The sequence below is a fragment of the Pyxicephalus adspersus genome, chromosome 9, assembly GCF_032062135.1.
Source record: "Pyxicephalus adspersus chromosome 9, UCB_Pads_2.0, whole genome shotgun sequence".
Classification (NCBI taxonomy): Eukaryota; Metazoa; Chordata; class Amphibia; order Anura; family Pyxicephalidae; genus Pyxicephalus; species Pyxicephalus adspersus.
The window spans coordinates 49,931,241-49,953,923 of NC_092866.1; the positions used below are offsets into that span (position 1 = coordinate 49,931,241).

Sequence of the window (22,683 nt, forward strand, 5' to 3'; positions counted from 1 at the left end):
TAATTGCGCACAGGGCAACACAATCCATATTTATCAGAAAATACAATAAAAAAAAGTTGGTAATAATCACAACGTCAACATTGTTTATTTTGAGTAGTGACTGGGAAGAAAGCAATTAAATAGTTATAATGTTCTTCTGTATTTATAATTAAGCGGTTGATAAGGTGCTAGTTAGGTTAACACGGAGGTGGATGGGTTAAATGTGATTTAGGATTGTAAGCTCTTCGGGGCAGGGTTCTTTCCTCCTGTATCACTGTCTGTATTCGTCTGTCATTTGCAACCCATATTTAATGTACAGCGCTGCGTAATATGTTGGCGCTATATAAATCCTGTTTATTAATAATATTATTTTTAAATTGTTTTTAAAAGTACGTTTATTCACATAAGTTTATGTGGAAAACTAAACAACGCCTGAGCTACAGAACTAAAAAAACACAATAATCACAAACTGAGAACATCTACACCAGTATCAGAAAACAACAACTGTGAGTACAGCTACACAACAATTACCACAGCACTACAGCTACACAACTACCACATAGGGGGTACAGTTTGGTTCCCAGGACCTATGCAGGGAGATGGCAGCCAAGCAGGGTCGCTTGGTTTGTGGGTTCGGGTCCAGGACCCCGGGCATGTGCTTCATCTACTTCCACATTTCAGCAAATAGGTCCATGGTTGTTATCCTGGTCATGTACTATTTATATAACACAAACTTTTCCTACTGTCCACACCAGTGCTCTGCACGCTTCAACGCAGCCCAATAATTTGTAAAATCACAAATGCGGTTGGTGCCCAGGAATATGCCCACAAGTATTATCAAGGAATATAACCAGAAGTGATCAGGAACTGTACCCACAACTGATTAGGGACTGTATATGATGATGAGGGTAAAAATCAAGTGTCCTCAGTGATCAAGGATTATACGCACAAGTATAATGATGTGATCACATGTGATCAGGATCTGTACCCACAAGTGATCCAACACTGAATCTAAAATTGACCCAAAGATTGTACCCACAAGTGCCCAAGGATCATACCCACAAGTGATCATAAACTATACCCACAAATGCCCAGAGATCAATCCTCAAGAAGTGTGCCTACAAATAATCAGGAACTGTACTACAAGTAATCCAAGATAAACTCACATGTGATCAGGAACTGTTCCCACAAATGATCTAACACTGAATCTAAAATTGACCCAAAGATTGTACCCACGAGTGCCCAAGGATCATACCCACAAGTGATAATAAACTATACCTACAAATGCCCAGAGATCATGCCCACAAGTGATAATAAACTATACCTACAAATGCCCAAGGATCATACCCACAAGTGATAAACTATACCCACAAGTGCCCAAGGATCATACCTACAAATGCCCAGAGATCATGCCCACAAGTGATAATAAACTATACCCACAAATGCCCAAGATTTGTCCCCACCAGGCTGACCATGCTCCTGGAATAAGCTCTCACTCACCTTTCAGAGGCATCCTAGGCTGTCACAGTCCTCTGGATAAATTAGGCTGAATCTGGCTTTAATGCGCAAAGCTGAATCTTGCTGTTGTTGTGTAGTGACCAGGAAATAAAATCTGTGTTCCAGGCACCGAGGCTCGATGTTTGCTGCCTTCTGAAGAGGAGACAGAGATTGACAGTAAGCAGTGCTGTCAGTGGGTGCAGGGAGAGAGGCAGGCAGTGCAGCCACAGAGCACACCTATGCTGCTTGCTGATGCTTGTATTAATGTATGTTACTCTCTTCTTGTGCCTCGCCTCCACTGTTCTTCACTGGCCCATTAGCAAAGGCTGACCTCTGTCATCATCTCCCAGTAAAACACTTCCTCCTGCTTCTCCACCAGAGCGGGAAATGAGCCTGTTCTTGGGCTTGCTTTCAAACCCACTAATCACTCCAGACATGCAAATGAAAAGCTTTCTCCCCACACAAAATATTGCTTTATGCAAAGCACAGGGGTAGCCTTAGCATTGCCTATTGGCTGCTCACCCCCTGCGCCTGGCTCCATTGGCTCCTGCCTTTCAATATGAATACAGCTGATTTTTTTTTTCTTCCACTGCTCAGATTTTTTTTCCAAAGCCCATTTTTTTTTTCCCTCTTCACTATAAGTATGTGTTTGTCACACTGACACCACTTTTAGAGGCTGGTTGAAGATTTGATTATTGGAATTAACTTTTATTCTCATTTTTTATTTTAAAGGATTTCCTGACTTTACAACTTTGTTAAGGACATTTTTTAATAGTTATCCTGATCCATTAGAAGGTATCACTTACCTGATTCTTTTTTTTCTACTCTGCTAATTGTGTACAGCTCATAATAGGAGTGAAATCATTTTCCTTGTAAGCAGCATTTTTGTTGTAAAAAGCGATTTTGTGTGTGAATGGGGGGCGATTTGCATTTTCCTTAGAAAGCCTCAGAAGACAATGGGGATGAGCAAAATATCATTCACATGTAAAGAGCATAAATATTTGTAAGACAGGGGCTTTGTGAGCTGTGAATGGCCCCCGGCCAGCTCAGTTTTTTGTTTTTTGTTTTTTTTTTATACAAAACCTGAAGACTCAGAACACAAGGAGTGAACTGCCATTGACTTGAGTTTATTGAGCACTCTTCACAAAACTGCCTGAAGTGTCCTTCTCTCTCTCCTTAGCAAACATTTGCAAACTTCCACCACGTGCCTTTGTTGACTGTTTTTCTTATTTTTTTTTTTAATTATCAAAGACACCATCACATTAGGAATCAGTTTTACTTTTCCTTATGTGGCAGATGTTTCCAATCTACAGGAGAAGAACTATTTTGCCTGCAGGTAATGTGAGAAAAGGGACACTATTGTGGTAATGTATATAGAGCTTGTATAGTCAGGGGCAATCAGGTTAAACAAGAGAATTAGCAGATTTACTGTATATCAGGTTACTGGGTCACTGGGCCTGAAGCCTTCACAGATGAACATATAGATATATATTATATATATATATATATATATATATATATATATATATATATTAAAATAGATAATAGAAAGATAGTAAGCTAGTAAAAAAACATATACATAGGTGTTGTTGTTTCCAGGTAATATGTATATATATATATATAATTATTTATCTTTTTCCCCAATACCATAGTACTTTTGATGTTGCTATGGCTATATCATTATCACTATTCTTATTATTTCTAGCATTATTTCTTTTTGGCTAAGTGGTTGGAAGTGAGTAGAAGACACAGTGAGTGCTCAGTCAGTGTGTCATTGTGTCTTGACATATGCTGGCTGAAGGTGTCATTGTGTGAGGGGGAGGCTGTGACTTTGTGTACTGTTGTGACCACACACCATAAAGTACATTTGTCCTGTGCTGCACTATTAATGCACACCTCACTACACCCCAAAGCAACCCCTGGGTGCTACTTTTAAGGTTACATTTAAAGTACCAGCTTGATCACTGGTTGACTTAATTGTTGATTTCACAAGTTCTGTGCAGGGGGAGAGATGACTAAAAATACAGTTGAGTATAAAAAAAGACAAAAAAGAGAAGAAGAAGAGAGTGTTGAAGTGGAATTTGAGCGGGCAGCAGGGAAAATAAAGTATTAGATGTATACACTTGACTTTTCTTGACATGTGAAAGTGTTAAAAGTCACAGCTCATCAATAAAGTATCTGGACAGTGAATGAGGGGAGTGACAGGCATTGCATTCTTAAATAAAGTACAATGGAGAGACAAACGACTCTGCCAGAGAGTTTGCATGTTAGTGAAAGGACCCCTCAATGGGAGCTGGATAATGAGCTGCCTGCCTGTCATTCCCCCCCCTGGCCTATACACAGTACTCATACTGCCTGTGTGACCATCAGCTCCACTCAGGGCCCCTCAGTGCTCCTTCTATACAAATCCTCTGCCTGCTCTCATCCTTCTAGAGAAACATGAGACCCCCACATTGCCTCCTACACCATGCAAACCAAACTGTGCCCCAGTCTATCTGCATTGCTACAGAGCCCTTCTCTGTAACTCTAACCTGTCTATTGATTGACTGATTCATACATATCTATAGACTGATTCATACATACATAGTCCCATTTCCCAGGCAATTTTTAAGTTTTCCCCCCTCTATCCCCTTTTTAAACCACCTCTCAATTAGCAACCGTTGGGATTAACACCAACTAATGCCTTTCCTTGAATCCTAGTTCTATTTCTCCCTAGGGCAGGCTAAGGCTTTGTGTGTCCTCCCAAAAGAGAGAGAAAAAAAGTTTTTGTAGGAAAAAAAACTGATAAGAGGAGGGAGGTAATGAATACAAGTGACGTCATAGTAATGGAGGCCAGGCAAGGGGCTGGGCTGTGTCAGTTACATTCTGTAAAGGTGAGTGCTCTAGGGTCTTAACTGTATCATTCAATCTGCACACTGGATTTTGTCTTTCTGGGGCCATATAAAATTACTTTTATTGCCTAGGCAAACATCCAAAGGTGTTACTGTAGCAGAGTGTTACTTGGGCATAAAAGTAGACAAACAAGGTCAAAAAGTTTGAATTCCAAGTAACCAAAACTTATATCCATGGGCTAAAATATTGGCATTGTTAGCCATTTATACTAAAAATAACCTTAACATTTGGCTAGAAAAAAATATAATCAATAGTTTTTAACAATGTATCATTTTTATATTCTGTAGCATGCAGAAAACATTCCAATATGTATTTAGAATGAATAGCATTCTGTAACATTTATTGTATAACAGTTAAAAATTGTATCCATATCATGGTGTTATTGTAATACAACTGTAGCATCTTGCAGAAAATAATCAGCAAACAAAACATTCTGTGTTGCTTTATTTTGTCATTTGTATTACTGAAGATGTTTTGTGGTCTGTGTAGGGTTTATATAATATATATATATATATATATATATATATATATGCAGTCATTTGAATTCCTGAGGATGTGTTGTAATGTGTATATATATATAGATAGATATATATATGCAGATTACAAAACATAAAGCAAAACAGAATATATATATATATATATATATATTGTAAAAAAATACCTAACTATATTGTAATATTTTATATTGTTTTATATTTTTTGTATTCTATATATTACATATACTATCTATTACAATATATTTTTTTTTTTTTCTTATGAAAAACAAGTGGCTTATAGTCATTTAAGTTGGGTGTTTAGTGTGAAAGTGGATCTTGTAGTCCTGTGCACGTCTCTTTCTATTAATATCTATTCTGCAAGTCACCTTTTTTAATACCCAGAAAAATGCTTAAAGTCCCCTTGTCCAGTTCACTTTGAACCTAGAGAGAAACACCAATTCTGACGTGTTAGACTGAAATGCATTTGCCTCTAGGATAACCAATGACTATTTGTGTACATGGGGCGGTGTTTGAGCCCTGTAATATCCAAGACACAGAGTTAAATGGAAATACATCCTCATTTTACACAATGACACACAGGGCTTCTGAAATTGGTAGGGGAAATAGAACATTGAGTATGCTATTTTAGAGAGTGTTTTTTGAAGTGTTATATATATATATATATATAAACTCATCCTATTATTATTATTCTTTTATTATTATTTTTATTCTTATCTATGTGTAAGTATTTACACTAAGAAGATCCCTTTTAATTTTAATGATGCATATTTAGTCTGAGATATATATAAATATATATATATATATATATTATTATTTATAGATAGTTACATATTATATTTCATTTCTGGTCCTTCTTTATAACCTAGCTTGCAATGCATTATTCCAACAGAAATAAAATGCCTTCAGAATAAAAAGAACATCACACTCCGACTGGATATGCTATTGATTAATACAATCTGTTCTGAGAGTCTTGTAACTCTTTAATCTGCCTGTTAATCAAGTCTCTAAGCAGCTCAATGTGAGTTTTATTAGCGACAGGAGATCCCAGGCTGTAGATCAAACCAAGCGTTTCCACCCTTCATATCTAGACTACCGCTGCTAACATGATATATTTTCAATTAGAGGCCAATTTATCAAACAGTTTGTCCCCTCCTGACATCTGTAATATGTGCGAGCCATTTAGGCCAAGTTGAGCAGCGCGCAGATTAGCGCCGGCGCAAGGATATTATGCGGCACCCATGCCGCAAATGCGACGTTGAGTTGTTTCATGTCCACATAGAAATGGGTTTCTTTTTCTCACAGCCAAAGCATCCTAAACTGCATGGATTGGATTAAATTCTATAATATCTGATACCAAATGATTGTATCGCACTGATATGCATATGAAAAGCCTATCTGGTAATTATGCGACAGTTTTTTTTTCACTGCATGACAGCTGGATAAACATAATCTCCAATAAACATCTCTAATTAGAGAGGAGGGACTGGGGAAAATTGTATTTTTCATGAGAAAGCCTTTGGTATAAGCCGACACATCAAATACAAAATATTGTAGTATTAAAAACAGCTAAAAAATAAAAATAAATGCCAACTTGGTTTTAAATGCCAAAATATGTTTTCATTTGTTTCAACGTTTATTTGGTAAATTAATAGCAAATATAGATATATTTATTTTTATACTATAATAAATATTGCTATTTTAACTAAATATAGGAGAACTTGTTTTTTTTTACTTCTAGCTTATGCAAAAAGAATATTATAATAATTTTAATATATATTGTACTTTGCTTTGGTTTTGCAAGCTTAGTTTATCATTTTTCTTTTATATTTTTTATTGTATTTTTTTATATTCTTTATTTTATTATAATAATTTTAATTAGTTTTTTTGTTGTTTTGTGTTTTTTTTTTTTTTGCCCATATTTGCTGCTGAGTTCCCAGCCAGAGAATAACTTCTTTTTCTCAGTCTAAAATGTAATTTCTTTAAGTAAGTTTGAACCTGTCTGATCAGAAAGAGAGGAGGGTGTGACCAGTTAGCTGTAACTTAATTCCCTGTACTCCTAGCCGGTGCGAATTGCTAATTATAAGTTCTTCCGAAATTCGGATCAAATCACAGACTAGGAGGATTTAAAGTTCCCTCAGCTATGCAGATCACATTCTTTCGTTTCTCAAAGTAACCTACAGACAGCCAGACAAACCAACCATTTTTACTATTTTTTTCTTTTGAAGCTTTACATAAATTCTCAGATTCTTTTTGCAGTTATCTAATATTAATATGTATCATATTCCCCTACAAAACTTACACAGGACTCCTAAAATACAACATTTAATACTCAGCATCAATCAGAAACACTCCTAAATCCAATTCTGCTCCTTCTCAACCGACAGGCAAAGCAAACAAAACTACAAAAGCATCAGGTTAGCCTTGTAAAGTAGAATAGCCAAGGATTATTACCTGTTGCAGCTTGTGAGCACCAGTTCCCAGGATCTGTCCAGTCCAGCACTTTGCTTTCCTTGATAGTTCGTAACTGGCAGGTTTGATCTCCAATTTCTACATAAGAATCTGCCACACAGTTTAAATGTCAGTGACAGGGGAAATAGAGGAGGCTGTGTGCCTAGCCTTTAACTTTCCCTTAATATCAGTGCCAGCTGCGTCCTGATTGGCTGGAGCGCCCCTGTGACATCATGGGACAGAAGTTACTTGTGTCCAAGCTATCAGAGAGTCAAGCAAGGCCTGGATCTGCAACAATTCACACAAGGTACAGTTATTATTATTATTATGTTATATATATGACAATTATTTATGCACTGCTTTATTTTAGGTAGTATGGCTGCCTGATTATATATATATATATATATATATATATATATATATATATATATATATATATATATATTTAATAATTATATAGATCATATGTATTTCTTTTTTATCTTTTTTTTTATCTTCCCATCTATCTCTTTTATAAGCCTCATAAAACACACATTTATCTGACACATATACAACGCAAAAATTACTTTCTGTACAGTATTTAGATGCTATAAGTGTATGGGTTGTGTTATCTCTATCATGATCTAAGTGAGGGGTATATGTAGGGTGCCCCATACTCTTGGTATTCAGGAGAGGCAAGTGTACTTTTCATAGGATCTCAGGTGCGATCTGTGTTCCCATATTGATTTAACACTGAATAGAGATATCCTATAGCAGCAGCTGGGCGGTGTGTCCTCACATCTGGAGCTATTTGTGTCACTTCTACTAATTGCTCTGTAAACATGACCTCCCAGCCTGCAGTGTGTGACATACACTTACCTGGCTCATCTATGGACTGGTATGTCACCTGGGCTGCATCAGACCCTGCATAGGAGATGGCATTGTATTGTTGGGGGGCAGCTGACCTGGGTGTAATGGGTGTAATGATTGATGGGATATTGGGGGACATCTATCTATCTATATATCTATCTAAACATCTATTCCATCTCTCTCTCTATTCTATTCCCTTTCTATCTTTCATTTTCTGTTTGTTTTCTCTTTATTTACTGCATCAACCCATTCTATTTTTATCTATCTATCTATCTATCTATCTATCTATCTATCTATCTATTTTATATTTCTTTTCTCTCTATCATTTTATCTTTTGTTCCTATCTATTCTATTATTACTTTCTGTCTATCTCCATGTTTCTCTGTCTACCAATATAGCTAATAATTATTTTATCCATTCTCTAAATCTATTGAATAATCGGTTTATACATTTTCCCATTCACTCACTCTATATATAACTAATATTAAATCCAGTTTATCTTCCTTTTTTTCCTTATCTCTATGTATTCGATAATTGGCAGTATATTAAGGAATATTAAGTAACATATATAGATCTTATAATTGTATCCGAATTCTCTTATTCCATTTATCAAATATTAATTATATTCCATCTCAATTATCTATTGTCCTATAAAGATCCATGTAAATGTATCATACTTTTTATGTATTTGATCTATCTATAATTTTATTCAGTTTATTATCTATCAACTTTCTAACTAGAAATGATGTATCCATTGGTTGTTTCATCTATTCATGGTTTTATCCAGTCTAATAAGCTAATTTTCTCTAATTCTCTCTATCTATGTTTCCAACTGTTTTATCCACTTGTGTCCAATAAGTGTCAGGGATCTACATATATATGGGATATATTATTTATTAATATATTTTAGGAACATTGGGTTACACACACACATAGATAAATAGCAATAGGTAATAATTGTACCCAGGCTTTCTCTCCTCTCTCTTTCTATCATATAATACTTGTACCCCCTCTCCCATATGCTGAGATCCCATCTAGAGGTTTGCCCACCCTGGGGCAGCTGTCAGGCTCTTCTATGACAAGGTGATGGGGCCATCATGTCCTGGTTATTTGCTCACATTACACAGTAGAGGTGCAGCAGTGCTCCAGCAGGTTTCTCAGGAAGCTGCTGGCTAATATTTCACTGACTTAAAAGGGCATCCTGGGAAAGAGCTGTCACAAAGGTGGCATTAAGGGCTGCTTCCATTAAGGCACTCGGAATCCCTGCAACCCAGCAGGGTTCTTGAAGGAAGCGCTGGAAACGCAGAGACCGGCGGCTGCTTATCTGGCTGTCAATAGCAGGAGATGGGTCCGGGGGTAGGACCAGGTGCTGGGCTGCCTCTGTCCAAACTGGAGCTCTCCAGGAGCTGATCAGGCGTGAAAAAGCGTCTGCCGGCCCCACTGTGTACACACGGGCAGAAAGAGCACATTCATAGGACTGGACAACAAGTAGAGAAATCTAGGGGAACAACATGGGCGATTTATATACAATGACATAATAATACATGTACATGTGCAGGAAAATATAGGAAACATGTTTGTGTTATCATTTCTTTTTATACAAACTTGTTAACCACAGACCTTCTTACATATATAATTATTATTTATAGTGCTGAATGTCACAGGTTGCAGGAAAGAGTCTGCAACAAATGCTTCTCCTTGCCCCTTATTATTTATCTAATAATATATAATTCTTAGATACCTTAATTTTCTCTTTCTTTTTGTCTCCCTTTTTTCTTTCCTTTCTTCCTTCCCCTCTCTCTTTTTGCCCCCTCCCCTTTTTCCTTCCTTATTTACTTATTTTATTTCACATTTTGCTCCCTTTAAATATTTATTTTCTTCTCTTTCTTTGTTGGCCTCTTTTTCTTTTTTCCTTTATCACTTTTTGGCCCCCTTTCTTTTGTTCTTTTGATTATCTTTTTGCACCCTTTGCTTTCCTTCTTTCTTTCTTTCTTTCTTTCTTTCTCTCTGCCCTCCTTCCCTCTTCCAACTATTCTCTCGTTCTCCCTTCTCCACCTCTCTATCATATATACTTCTGTTTTGTTTCTTCTACTCTCCCTCTTATGACTATAATACTATATAACATATTTATATATTTTGTGGGGTGTATATAAATCCCTCACTGTCCCCCATTCTTTGTTCCCCCTTTTCCTTTTTTGTTTCCTTGCCCCTTTAATTATTGATATTTTCTGTGACTTTGTTGGCCTCTTTTTTTCTACCATCCTTCCTTCCTTTCTTTCTTTCTTTCTTTCTCCTCTCCATCTCTCTATCATACCCACCTCTGTTTTGTTTCCTTCTCCCTGCCCTCCCTCCTATGCCTCCCAGGTATGATATATTTATGTATATTGTGTGGGGTATATATATTATAATATATATTATTTCTTATTCTCCTATCACCCTTTCTATACCTCTGTACCCCATTTTCTGTGTGTCTGTATCTCTGTCCCCATGCTCTCTCCCTCTCTTTCTTCTATTTGGATGTCATAGGTCATATTATGTATACTTAGTGTTCCTATAAATCCATGAACTGTCTGCATTCTAATAATCAATGATTAATGATAATTCACACCAACTTACCCAGAACACCTTCAATATACAACACAGGCTGACATAATGGATACAAGTCTATAAATTCCAGAGATGCTGCTGATGACTCGGTGTGAATGATGTTTACGATATAGTAAATGATAATAAACGATATTTAATGATACATGTATATTTCCCCAAGTACACCAGATAAATGCTGAAGGAGTTCTGAAGATATACAATAAAACTTCTCTCCATACTCACCCTGCCACATCCATACACAGACCTAGCTGTGCTCCTGATTTTCCTAGAAGGATCCTAGGTTGAGGTCTTCCATCATGTTATTAGATACCATGTCATACAGTAGCCCCCCCATGGGGTAAATTGACAATCTGCCCCTAATTTATTGTTGTCTACTTTCTGAGCAAATTATAAGAATATTGAAAATAAACTATACTATACCAAATTAAAAGAACGCCTGGGTTACTGTTAGCATTCTAAATTAAACTTTAAACTTCGCTGGATATAATAACAATCCTACCATTGGTTAAAAGCGAAAATTTCTGACCAAATGTATAACCTACCAGACACTAAATTTGGATTTGATTGATATATCTTACTACACTTTACTCACTATTTAATGTCTAATAAATGTTAAAATACGAATATAAGACTTATTTGTAAACTTATATATTTTGTAATAATATTTTGTATACATGATAACAAAACTATACCATTGCATTTTATTTACCTAAATAAAGAACTAAAACTAAAGCAATATTAACTTTAACCGACTTTAGTTTGTATTTAAATTATATATGATATAACCATAACTAATAACAAATATAGTTATAACTAATTAGGTAATACACACAGAATGTTTCCTGGGGAATATATATTTATTTATATATATATATATATATATAATATATAATTTATATTAATAAAAAAAAAATATATATATATATATATATATATATATATATATATATATATAATATCTCTAAACACACCACATATGAAATATTAATAATAACACAATTATGACAACACTGTGCTATAATAAAATCAAACTATTACCCACTATGACATATTTATAACTATACTTCCTACAGTATGTACAATACATACAGTAATGTTATAATAAATCAGGAGCAGTCACTGTGCCCAGGCAGACTATATAGATCTATACATTGGTCAGGGTGCCCCCCACCCCTCATCATTTAGCACCGGGTGCTGTCAACAGGCTCAGTTGTGGATCTCCTAGAAGTGTCTGATGCCAGTTTGGAGTGAGTTAGCGATGTGAAGTTTTGAAGGATGCCCTAAGCCCATGTGTTCACATAGACTGAGCAATTCTCAGCACACACACTCTGTAATAATGAGCTTTAATTCTCTATCCAAGCAGAATCTGAGCAATAATAATAAGCGCATCAAGACAATTTGTTTACTGTGGCATTGCACAGACTGCGGAGCCCTACAGAAAGCTTCATCTCACCATCCCTATAATACAGAGCTGGGCACCTACCCAGGCCACCCATCTATCAATGAGCACAGAGGTAAGTGTCCCTTCACTGGGTGCCACCTGTGTACTTCACCTAGACCCAGATCCTGCACAGGTCGCTGCAGATCGAACTTAAATTATTTATATTTGTGTGTAGAACTTGTATAATAATTGGTTTTATGTTATTACAATATTGTATACTTGTATTTGTATATATAATTTATTGTATATGTATTGTATATGTATTTTGTAATGTATCATTATATCTTCCAATATTACCTTGTCTATCTGCCTTCATATTAATCAATGAACATTTATATTAATAACTATTATTATTACTTAATATATTTATTTATTTTTCTATGTCTATCTCTGTCACTTAATATTTAGCAGTTGCATGTAGTATCTTTGCCAATATCTATCTATCTATCTATCTATCTATCTATCTATCTATCTATCTATCAATCTATCTTATATAAAAATATTAACAATTACACTTCTTTTTCTGCATAATTGATAATAATGTCTATCTCTGTCCTTTAATATATAACAACTGCATGAAGTCTTTCTGCTTGCCAATATCTATCTATCTATTTATCTAGTATCTATCTGTCTATCTATCTATTATCCATCTATTTATCTATCTATCTATTATCTATTATCTATTATCCATCTATTTATCTATTATCTATTATCTATCTTATATAATAATAATAATAATTACAATTATTTTAATGCATAATTATTAACAAGAACAATAATATTATGATTTATTTTATCTGCATGTTCCTGATAAGTTATTTTTCTTTTTTCTGCTTCTAAATACTCATCGGTCATGTTGTATTCCCCAGTAATTACTTTTTTTCCTATATAAACTTGAACATTTCATGATTTATAGATTTGGCTGCAAAAACTAAAATCTCCCAATACAATGTCAGCAAATTGTATCCATTTCCCCCCTAATCCATCCAATATAATATAATACATCCCGGTTATATCAATGCGCATTTAGGCAGCAACAGCAGCATGCGCGATCCGATCACTGCTGGTCATTTAACCCTTGCGGGTTCTCTAGCACTGCATTTGCGCCTGTTCTTAGCACTGACACTAATTGGGATACAAATTCTGTTTTGTGATATTATCTTTCTAGGGAGTAAAAAGAAATAATTCGGCCATGTTCATGTCTGGTTTTTCTTGTTGTGTCTCCCCAGTTATTTTAATAAGAAGTGTGTTGTGTCCAAGGCTTGATTTGTGTTCCCTCTCTCCCCAGCCTGGCTCTAGACTGAGACATTAGCTGGATTCCCTGGGGGTGATTGGAGGCAATCCGCAGAAAGTCGACAGTCACGTCCTGGATGTTAAAAATGCACTTTTGCTCAACTTGACAAGCTGGAGTTCGATCTACAATTGTATTTGAAAGCGCAAAGAGCGGAAAGACCCCCCCCCTTACACTCCTAACCCCCCACCCTCACCCCCATCATTAGGCCCCACTCTCCTTTAGCAAAATAACAAGATATTTCATTTGCACACAATCCTGGATGGAAGAACTATTTTAATAGAAATCTGCTGTGTAATTCAACATGAGATATTTAAATCCAAACTCCCCACCCTACAACCCCACATCTCTCCCATCCATGTGTCCTCACTGAATTTAACTTTAAAATCTTGACTAAGAGAAGAGTTCCAACAAGGGGATTTACACTCATGCCTTGACCCTTGTAATTGGATTAAATATGGACTGACTTCATCCCAAAAAATCAGGGCGAGATTGACACCTGCCAAGGGGAGTCCTCTGTGATTGACTGTGATGAGTTGCGCCGGGCCACGGTAATGAAATAAATTGTACGGATAAAACTTCTACAGTTGTCATCCGGGGCCATCAAACTGGAGCCAGAGCCAAATGAATGACAGCCAAAGGGGGGTACCAGGAAAAAAACAACAACATGGCACCGGATGGAGGGGGTTGTTAGACATTGACATGCCAAATTACAACTTGCCACCTCAATTTTCAATTCACAAGTTTTCAATTAACATATAGATTGCTGTTACATATAAGATTAGGGAAGCATACAGTAGGCTCCTGATGGGCCTGGTCTACCCATAAGGTCATGGTGGTGGGTAGGTGGAGTGCTATAGGGTGGTGGGGTAAATGCTGCTTTCTGTGCCAGGATAATTGTGCATAAGCTTTCTATAGCTTGTCTGTACCCATTGCCTTTCTTTTTGTTACTGTCAAGCAAATGTATATATTTTTACAGTTTTTACAAATAAAAGAAAATGTCTCAATGTAAATAAATGTATTGATTTCTTATAACATAAAACATACAGTCATAGGGACAGCTATGTTTGCTTATTATATACTTAGGTTCTACTTTCTGCTTTGTAATGCTTCACAATGGTTGTGCATTGCTGCTCCTTCTCACAATAAAAGTATATGGGGTAGATTTAATAAGGAGCAGAACAGTGAATTTGCAAAGTAAATTTAGTGAATAGGGTGAAGGTAAGTGAAAGTGCACTTTGCAAAGAATATCCAATTCATGCAAGAAAAATAGCAGTTAATACTTTCACATGATTGGATGATTTAAAACAGCATAACAACTTCACCTTATTCACTAAACTAAGAAAAATGCACATTGCAAACATGCTTTCAGTAAATCAACCCCAATGGGTCAAGAGGTCCATTTAAAACAATGCACCCCCTGTGTGGCTGGGAGCTCCCTCTAGGGGCCAATCTAAAAATGTATAAATGATATATATTCAATACAATAAAAGATATGCAAAAGATATACAAATATGTACAAATGTGGAAGTTGCAATCACATTTTGTAATCTGCAAATAGTAAATTTAGATCAGGTGTGGGGTTTCCTTTTTTCCTTTTCACATTTTACCTTTTGCTTCAGTATAAATCCATTTGTCAATCCTAACTCTAAATCACATAAATTATTTCATTTAATCTGAACTATGTTTTTTTTCCTCCAGTTACTGTCTTGGTCTTGGTACTATCTTACTTTTTCCCCAAAAAGTAATTTGTTGACTTTTTTTATCATACACACAAATGTATGTTCCCCATGTAAAAGCAAATGATAGTAAATCATTCAAACCCACGTTCAATTTAAATTCACTAGGTATAAAGAAAAAGAAAAAAAAGTTTTGGGGCTATCACAATTGGTTAATTAAAATAAAGCACAGAAGATAATAAATAGTTAGTATATACACAATTAATATTAATTTAAGGAATAGTCCCTATTTCAACCACAGTAAATTGAATGTCAATTTGTTTTACTTTATATATATTTTTTTTACATGTTCCTTTTGATCAGTTTATGTAGTTGAGTTTATATTACAAGGGGTGGCATCAACGCTGCACTGTTTCTAAATTCAAAGCAGAGTTTCCACCCTCATATAGGCTGGTACTATAATAGGATGACAAAATGTTACAGGAGGTGTGGTTATCTGTAACTTGCCAATCAGGAACTGGACACACCTAGTCCTGTTCACTGGCTTCTGGTATTAACAGCACTGCCTCTGCTCCCCCCCCCCCACTGGGATCTGCAGTGTCTTGGAGGGAGTGTGTGTGAGACACTTATAAAGGATTATTATCAATCAAGGTGAATTTTTTTTTTTGCTTATGAGGCTTGTACATCACATAGTACCTGGATTTGGGGCTTGTTTACACTTTCATACAAATGACTTAAAGTGGAATATTCAAGCCCTTGATCTATCCACAAATCGAATCTAGGCAGTCCTGCACTGGCTCCACTTTATTTTTTTTCTGATGCTAACTATAGCGCCTAGCACCACCATCTTCTTTTCTTCCTATGTCACCCAAACTCACATTGTGCAGGTACAAGTTGGGTAATGTGTCTTTCGGGAAATGTAAAAAGAAGTGCATGCACATGCAGATCAAGCACTTCTTTCTTACAATCTAAGTAAATCCCTAATGATGTATGCGCAATATCAGGCATGCGCAAAAGGAGCAGTCCGCAGCTTCCTGGGGTACGTGACATAGGTATCCCAGGGGGTTTCCTCATGATGGTAAAGACAACAGGGGAGAGGTCCTCCTCAAAAGATGTATAAAAAAAAAATAAAACACATAAAAACAAAAAAACTAATTTTTACATTTTATAAGGGTTAGTAAATATTGGTAAAAATGTGGTGATAGGTCTGATTTATGTTGATCTGGATGTTCATTTAAAAAAGTAATCAAGACGTAAAGAACTGTGAAAAATGTAGCTATTATGAAAACAAGAATTTAATATTAATATTTATTAATAATAATAATAATAATAATAATAACATAAACAACAATACTACTACATACTATTCTAAACAACAATAACAATTTCAACCAATACAGCATGAAATATGGAAATATGATATCATACATAATATTGAACAACAAAGCATGCGTTATTTTGCCTAGTCACTGTTCTTGTTGATGTAAAATAAACCCCAATGTGTACAGATCCGGAGTCCTGGTGTTGTCTTGTTGCATTTAACAAGCCATGAATAATTAGGAACGATTTGTCAGAAGAAATATACTGCCCAAGTGTTTTGACTTTCAGCCTGTTTAGGAGCCAGACATGTAGAGAAAGACGGTGGAGTGTATTCATTGGAATGTATCAGATGACTGTGAGAGGTTACGAGCTACATAATAGCATTACATGTACATATAACATTAGCTGATAGGGCATGGCTTGTGGTATTCCTGTGACTGGGGGTAGTGCAAACACAGTGACAGGTGAGTAGCTTGGCTGGAATGTAGTGTGATTCACAATTACTGTCTTCCTGAAACTAAACGCCAGAGGGGCAGAGGTCGGATTGCCCCTGACAGGGAAGGGGTTAAGCACCTCCAGTTGACCTTCTTAGGAAATCTCATGTTTGATTAACATCTACAATGCTTATTAAGGTTCTTGGCCTATCTTTCTGTGTTCTGTACCATTCATTTTTTGCTTATCAGGCCTGTTTTTTTTGATCATAAAAAGCTGGAGAATCCAATCCAATGCATTCAATTCTAGCATTGCCTAGGATAAGTTGGCAATTTTCAGTTCTCGTAGGGCTTCCTTAGCAGCTCATTTTGATAGCTTCCCATAAAGCTAACTCCAGGTAAACTATAGAGATATTTCCAGCATGTTTCCAGATTGGTGTGATCATTTTTTTTTAATTAAGAGAACAAGAATTTTAACCCTATGTCCACCATTGGAAAGAAGGTCATGGTCCTGGTGACATGGAAATTTAAACTTCCATGAATAGATTCTTCACCACCAATTGTTCTTGGTGCAATATCTGCCCATCCAAGACCAGTCTTTCACAAATTTTATACAATGTTTCTTACTAGTTGCCATGTACTTCCTCCAATTTATTTATCTTAGACATGAAGAAACGGAAAGAAACTTCATCTTTGAATGGGTCATCTGAGATATGGATACTTACCCATTGGTGGTAGTGGTGGTGCACACTTTTTACCCTTTCCTCTGCTTCATACCTGAAGAAACATTGGACTTATTTGCAGGGAGATGTTCTAACAAGTTGAATGTTTTTGATAATCATTATTTATGCCCACCAGAGCTTCATGTATTTGCTTCCTAGCAGTTCAAAAATTGCTCAAGAATTGCAACCCATGGTCAAAAGAAGAAGAAATGGGTACTTTATGTCTACCCTAAAATCTGTAGTGCCCTAGCTAACTATTGCTTGGTTACAACATAATCTTTTTTTCTCCAATGCCCATATGCTGACTGTAAAGCATCAGAAAGAACCAAGTCTAAAAAATTATAAATGGGTGCCATGTTTTCAGTGTTATAATTGACATGTCCGAAGAGGGGTCATTTTACCTGAAGAGTCCTCATACTGGTTGGGTGGCATGGGTTAAACTTTTAGTGGTGTCATGGTACTGGAAAGGTTCGTGTTGGAAGAGAAGCCACTTTTTGAGAATGTTAGAGTTGTTACAAAGGCCAGCATACTAGTGGTTGCTCCATTTCTATCATGTGAATCCATGGTGCCATATTTTAAAGGGATCATATTACCAGAAACATCAGGTTACCTATAAGGTTGGGAGACATTACCCAATGAGTATTGCTGCTACCACAGGATTCACATTAACAGAATTACTTTAGTAAGGGGTAATAATACTATTAGGATTATATTATTAGAAGGATAATATTATTTAAAGGGTCATGTTATCATGGAGGTTGCTGTGATGGTTATCTTACATTAGGGTTACATTAGCAGATTTAGGCACACTACCAGATTGGCCTCTAATTTAGAAACATATTACCAATGGGTTCAGGGCATGATTTACCCTTGCATATGCTTCACTTTGGTTTTTTGCATAGTTTTGGGTAAATAGAGTTCAAATAGGGTCCTTGGTCTTTTTCAGAGACCTGATTTATGAAAACGCTGGAGAAGACTATCATGGGAAAACCTGGGTGGTTCAGCAAACCTGGAATAGTTCTGGTTCACAATTGAAAACATTTGCCAACTAATAGCAAATGCTTTTTAAGAAATCAATTTCACCCACGTTCTTCTATGATCGTCTATTTTCTCCAGGCATGGACAGCTTTATTAAATCAAGTCCAGTGTCTGCATGGACTTTACATGTTCTTCCCATTTTCCTGTGTATCTTTTAACTCTGCTCTAGTTTTCCACAAAACCAGAGCTAGATCATTCGCAAGACGGAGTCCTAGGGCCTGATGGAGGTCCAGCGGTACAAAAGCTGCAACTTTACGTTGGTCCCAATTCTGCCCTAATGTGTCTCTGCCAAAGGCATCCAAGTGGATTCATTATCTTCTAGTCTATAATGTTTGTATGATTATGCTGCGTCGTCCAAACTCATTTGGGTCACAGATCAATATCACATGTGCTTTATATCCAGCTAAATATGTCATCACTATATGATAGGGAAAAAGAGCAAATTCAAAATGTGTCAGAATCATATTGTTAGTCCATTTTATAAAAAGCCTTCAGTAAATCACTTAGAATCTGTCTCTCTTTCCATCTCTCATCCTTTTTTTTTTCTTATTTACACTCATTCATGGCTTAGCTGGGAAAGACGCTGCCAATATTCTATTACAATCGATTAGTACTGCTTGTGTAATTTTAAACATAACTTTTCTTTGTAATTAACTGCTGCAAGGGATTAGTATCTCTGCACAGGAAAAGAAATCAACTTATATTGAATGAGTTGAACATTACTTCTCAGTCCCTTGTGGCTGAATATATTAACATTATAATCTCTGACACTATGTTTTTTTTTTTTTCAATGTTATACTATTGTTAGTAAATCAACTCCTCTGGTCCACAGAGACTCTGACCCTTGGCAATTCAGTGAAAGTGTAATTATCTCTCCGAATCTTGGACAGATTTAAGAGATTACATTTCAACTAAATCTATATCAATGCTAATTTTCTGTTTTGTAGGCTCCAGGTGTTCGGAAATAAGGCTTCGGCTCTTCCTGCCCAGCAGAACTGGGTGTGCGGAGTAAAAAAGAGGAGCCTTGCTGAGCACAGAGCAACTCCACATTAAATTATACCTTTTTTTTGTTACAACACCTGGTTCTTATACCGCAAAGTTAAACAAAACAGCTATGGTAAATTAGCATTAAATAAAGGCCAGTTTAATGCTCCGTTACAGGCAACTGGGGCATACACGATGGCTAATTGGCTATCACAATTAAAAAGAATAGAGCAAATGATTCGTTCTAAGGAGTGTTGCAGGGAACAAAAAAAGGAGGTGTCACAAATATAATATCAGAAGCTGTGAGAACCGTCAAGTTGATGCTTTGTGCATGGAAATGTCTCAGTCCTTTAATGTAATATTTATTGTTTGTCCACAGCCTTTTGATCAGAGAGTAACGGCAGATGACTTTATGGGGCAATGCCCATCAAGGGTCCTAAAGTCTAAATATAAAGGCATACACAAAATGAACAGGCCAATGGATCTGACCGGTGCTTGAATATGGAATACCTAGTGTTTAATTCACTTGGTTAAATGCCAATATGGACAAATGTGCACAAACCATGAGCATTTTGGCCCTGCTGAATGTCTGGATTCTCTGGGGTAAAAACATAAAGTCATATGATGACCACATATGATCACATATTTCACCCTGCCCTGGAGATATCAATCATTTACACTGGCCATTGACTAGCGTAGGGCCAACATTAGTCCTACATAATATAGTTTTATATAGGTATTCATATCCCCAAACCTTCTCCCTCCAGTTTTTGGGGTGTATTCAGCTGTCCAAGAAATGCAATCTCCTTACCACCCCTGTTACCCTTTGTTGCAAATTCTCCATCAGAGGAAGCAATGACACATCCTGGTCATACACTAGTCGATAATTGCATGACCAGTGTAAAGAAATAGGAAACAGAACTCAAAATCAGACAACTAGAAAGCTTTAAATACACATAATTGTATAAGGACCAAGGTGGGGTATTCATCATTAAACCATGTATGCCCAACTCTTGCCACTAAAGTAACAACCTTTTGTTAAAATGACTTCATTTATACCAACAGAGAGACAACAATATGTAAATGTTCTCATTTTCTCTATAGGATATACGTTCCAAATGGTGGCGCTCCATTGTTTAGAGTTTAATCCCTGTTTGTATTTTTAAATGTGCACACTATATTGGAATCCATCTGCAGATGAATTGTAAAAAGCCTTATGTACACACGTTAGATTTTTGTTGTTCTAAAGGATCTTTCACGATGCTTTCCAATGACAAAAGACTGCACGATGCATGAACGACCACTGTACATACAGCACCGTTCTACTCTATGGAGTGGGCAAGGGGGAGGACGAAGGAATGGCATCTGTCCCCTTCACTTGTATTACGATTTTTTGTCATTCGTGGATCCGCCAGGATTGATCCATGAACGACGTCGGACAAGAAATCTGCACACATCAGATTCTCGTCCAAAACTAGCCCTGAAGCGATAATCAGATGACAATCATCTGTCTTGTGTATGAGTATTGCATTGCTCATGCATGGACCATTGTACACATATGTAGAAGTTCAACTGTCTGACACCTAATTTATTTACTTAGCCAGGGTTATTTCTTTTTTTAATTTGGTTTAGTTCAATTAAAAGTGTATTATGCCCAAGAAATTACCAGTCCTCAGATGTGGTGGCTGTTTTTTGTTTCAGGTTTCTTTAAATTTTCTTTTCTCCTGGTGATCCTACACACTTTGGCCATGATTTATCAAAGTTCTCCAAGGCTGGGGAGAATACACTTTCATCAGTGAAGCTGGGTAATCCAACAAACCTGGAATGGATTTTCTCAAAGTTAGCAAATGTTTTCAATCTTGGACCAGATCCATTCCAGGTTTGCTGGACCATCAAGCTTTACTGATAAAAGTGTAGTCTCTCCAGCCTTGAAGAACATTATTAAATCAGGGCCTTTGTGTCCTAGGGTGAAACCTATAAAGAACTAGCATTGTCACCCTGGACTGCTCAATCCGGATTTGGAATGAAGGTTCATTTTCTTTCGTATATAAGGTCCAATGCTTCTTAAAAAGGATTGGCTGTGGCCTGAAGTTGCCCTTTAAGGATGATCATTTTACCAGACTATACTGTGATCCTATCCACACCAATGTTGTCTATGTACATCATGAGAGCATAATGCAATCCCAGTATGCAAAAGGGGAGGGTGGGGGGACACAAAGTTACTCAAGCAGCAGGAAGGACAAACCGACTGGAAAATGGAGCCACAGAGCAAGAGCAGCAAGAAAATACTTTTTTCTCTTTGACAACCTGTGTCCTATAGAAACTATCTTGAAGATAATTGGAATGATTATAATTCATTTCTGCCTCACTTTGAATAAGATCAACTCCAATAAGACAACATTGAGAATGAGACCAAAAATAATTTTATTTCACCGCTGATTGTGTTTCTGTGTTCCTGGAAATTCTGTGCTAATACATAATTCTGTACCGTGCTGAATAATTCATTTCTTGGATTGTTCCACAGTAATGGTCTCTGCAACTTCAAGGTGTAGATGTAAATGAGATTTGGCTGTTCCAGATCAGTATAGATTATACCGAGCAAACATCTCATTCCTGACTTAATGGGGTCTCTACATCCTCGTTCTAGCAGCTGTATGGCTGATTGAAATATGATTAGCCAATGGGTTAGCCTCCCCCCAACACACGCTCTGCATATTGTGCGCTATCAGTGAATACATTAAAAGATAGTCATCTGGATAAATTAGGTCTCCACAAGTGGATTATATGATAATGTGTCACCGTTGTTTTTAGTTCCATGTTCTCATTAAAGCAACATATGCGAAATGTATGGAATATTCAGGAAGAATATATACAAGTTAGATTTATTTTACTAATGTATATGGACAAACTATTAATGTTTATGGAGACATTGTACAATGGTAATCTAAGGCGTTATCTGCTTGCATTTTGATTCATTAAGGTTTTCCTTTGTCTGTTGGAGCAAATTT

At 36.4% G+C, this 22,683-nt stretch overlaps 2 long non-coding RNA genes across 3 annotated transcripts; one reads left to right on the forward strand and one right to left on the reverse strand.

Moving 5' to 3' along the window:
- Window positions 1–1,334: 1,334 nt before the first annotated feature.
- On the reverse strand, window positions 1,335–11,555 carry LOC140337966 (uncharacterized). The gene is made up of 4 exons (XR_011922161.1): window positions 10,992–11,555; window positions 9,281–9,660; window positions 7,317–7,601; window positions 1,335–1,629 (listed from the first exon to the last, which is right to left on the reverse strand). It is a non-coding gene; the product is annotated as an uncharacterized lncRNA (long non-coding RNA).
- Window positions 2,101–15,176, forward strand: LOC140337965 (uncharacterized). Of its 2 annotated transcripts, XR_011922159.1 has the most exons (4): window positions 2,101–2,812; window positions 7,505–7,620; window positions 12,133–12,283; window positions 13,499–15,176. It is a non-coding gene; the product is annotated as an uncharacterized lncRNA (long non-coding RNA). The 2 variants fall into 2 exon arrangements; XR_011922160.1 differs by lacking the exons at window positions 2,101–2,812; window positions 7,505–7,620 and adding an exon at window positions 8,171–8,190.
- The last annotated feature ends 7,507 nt before the right edge of the window (window positions 15,177–22,683 follow it).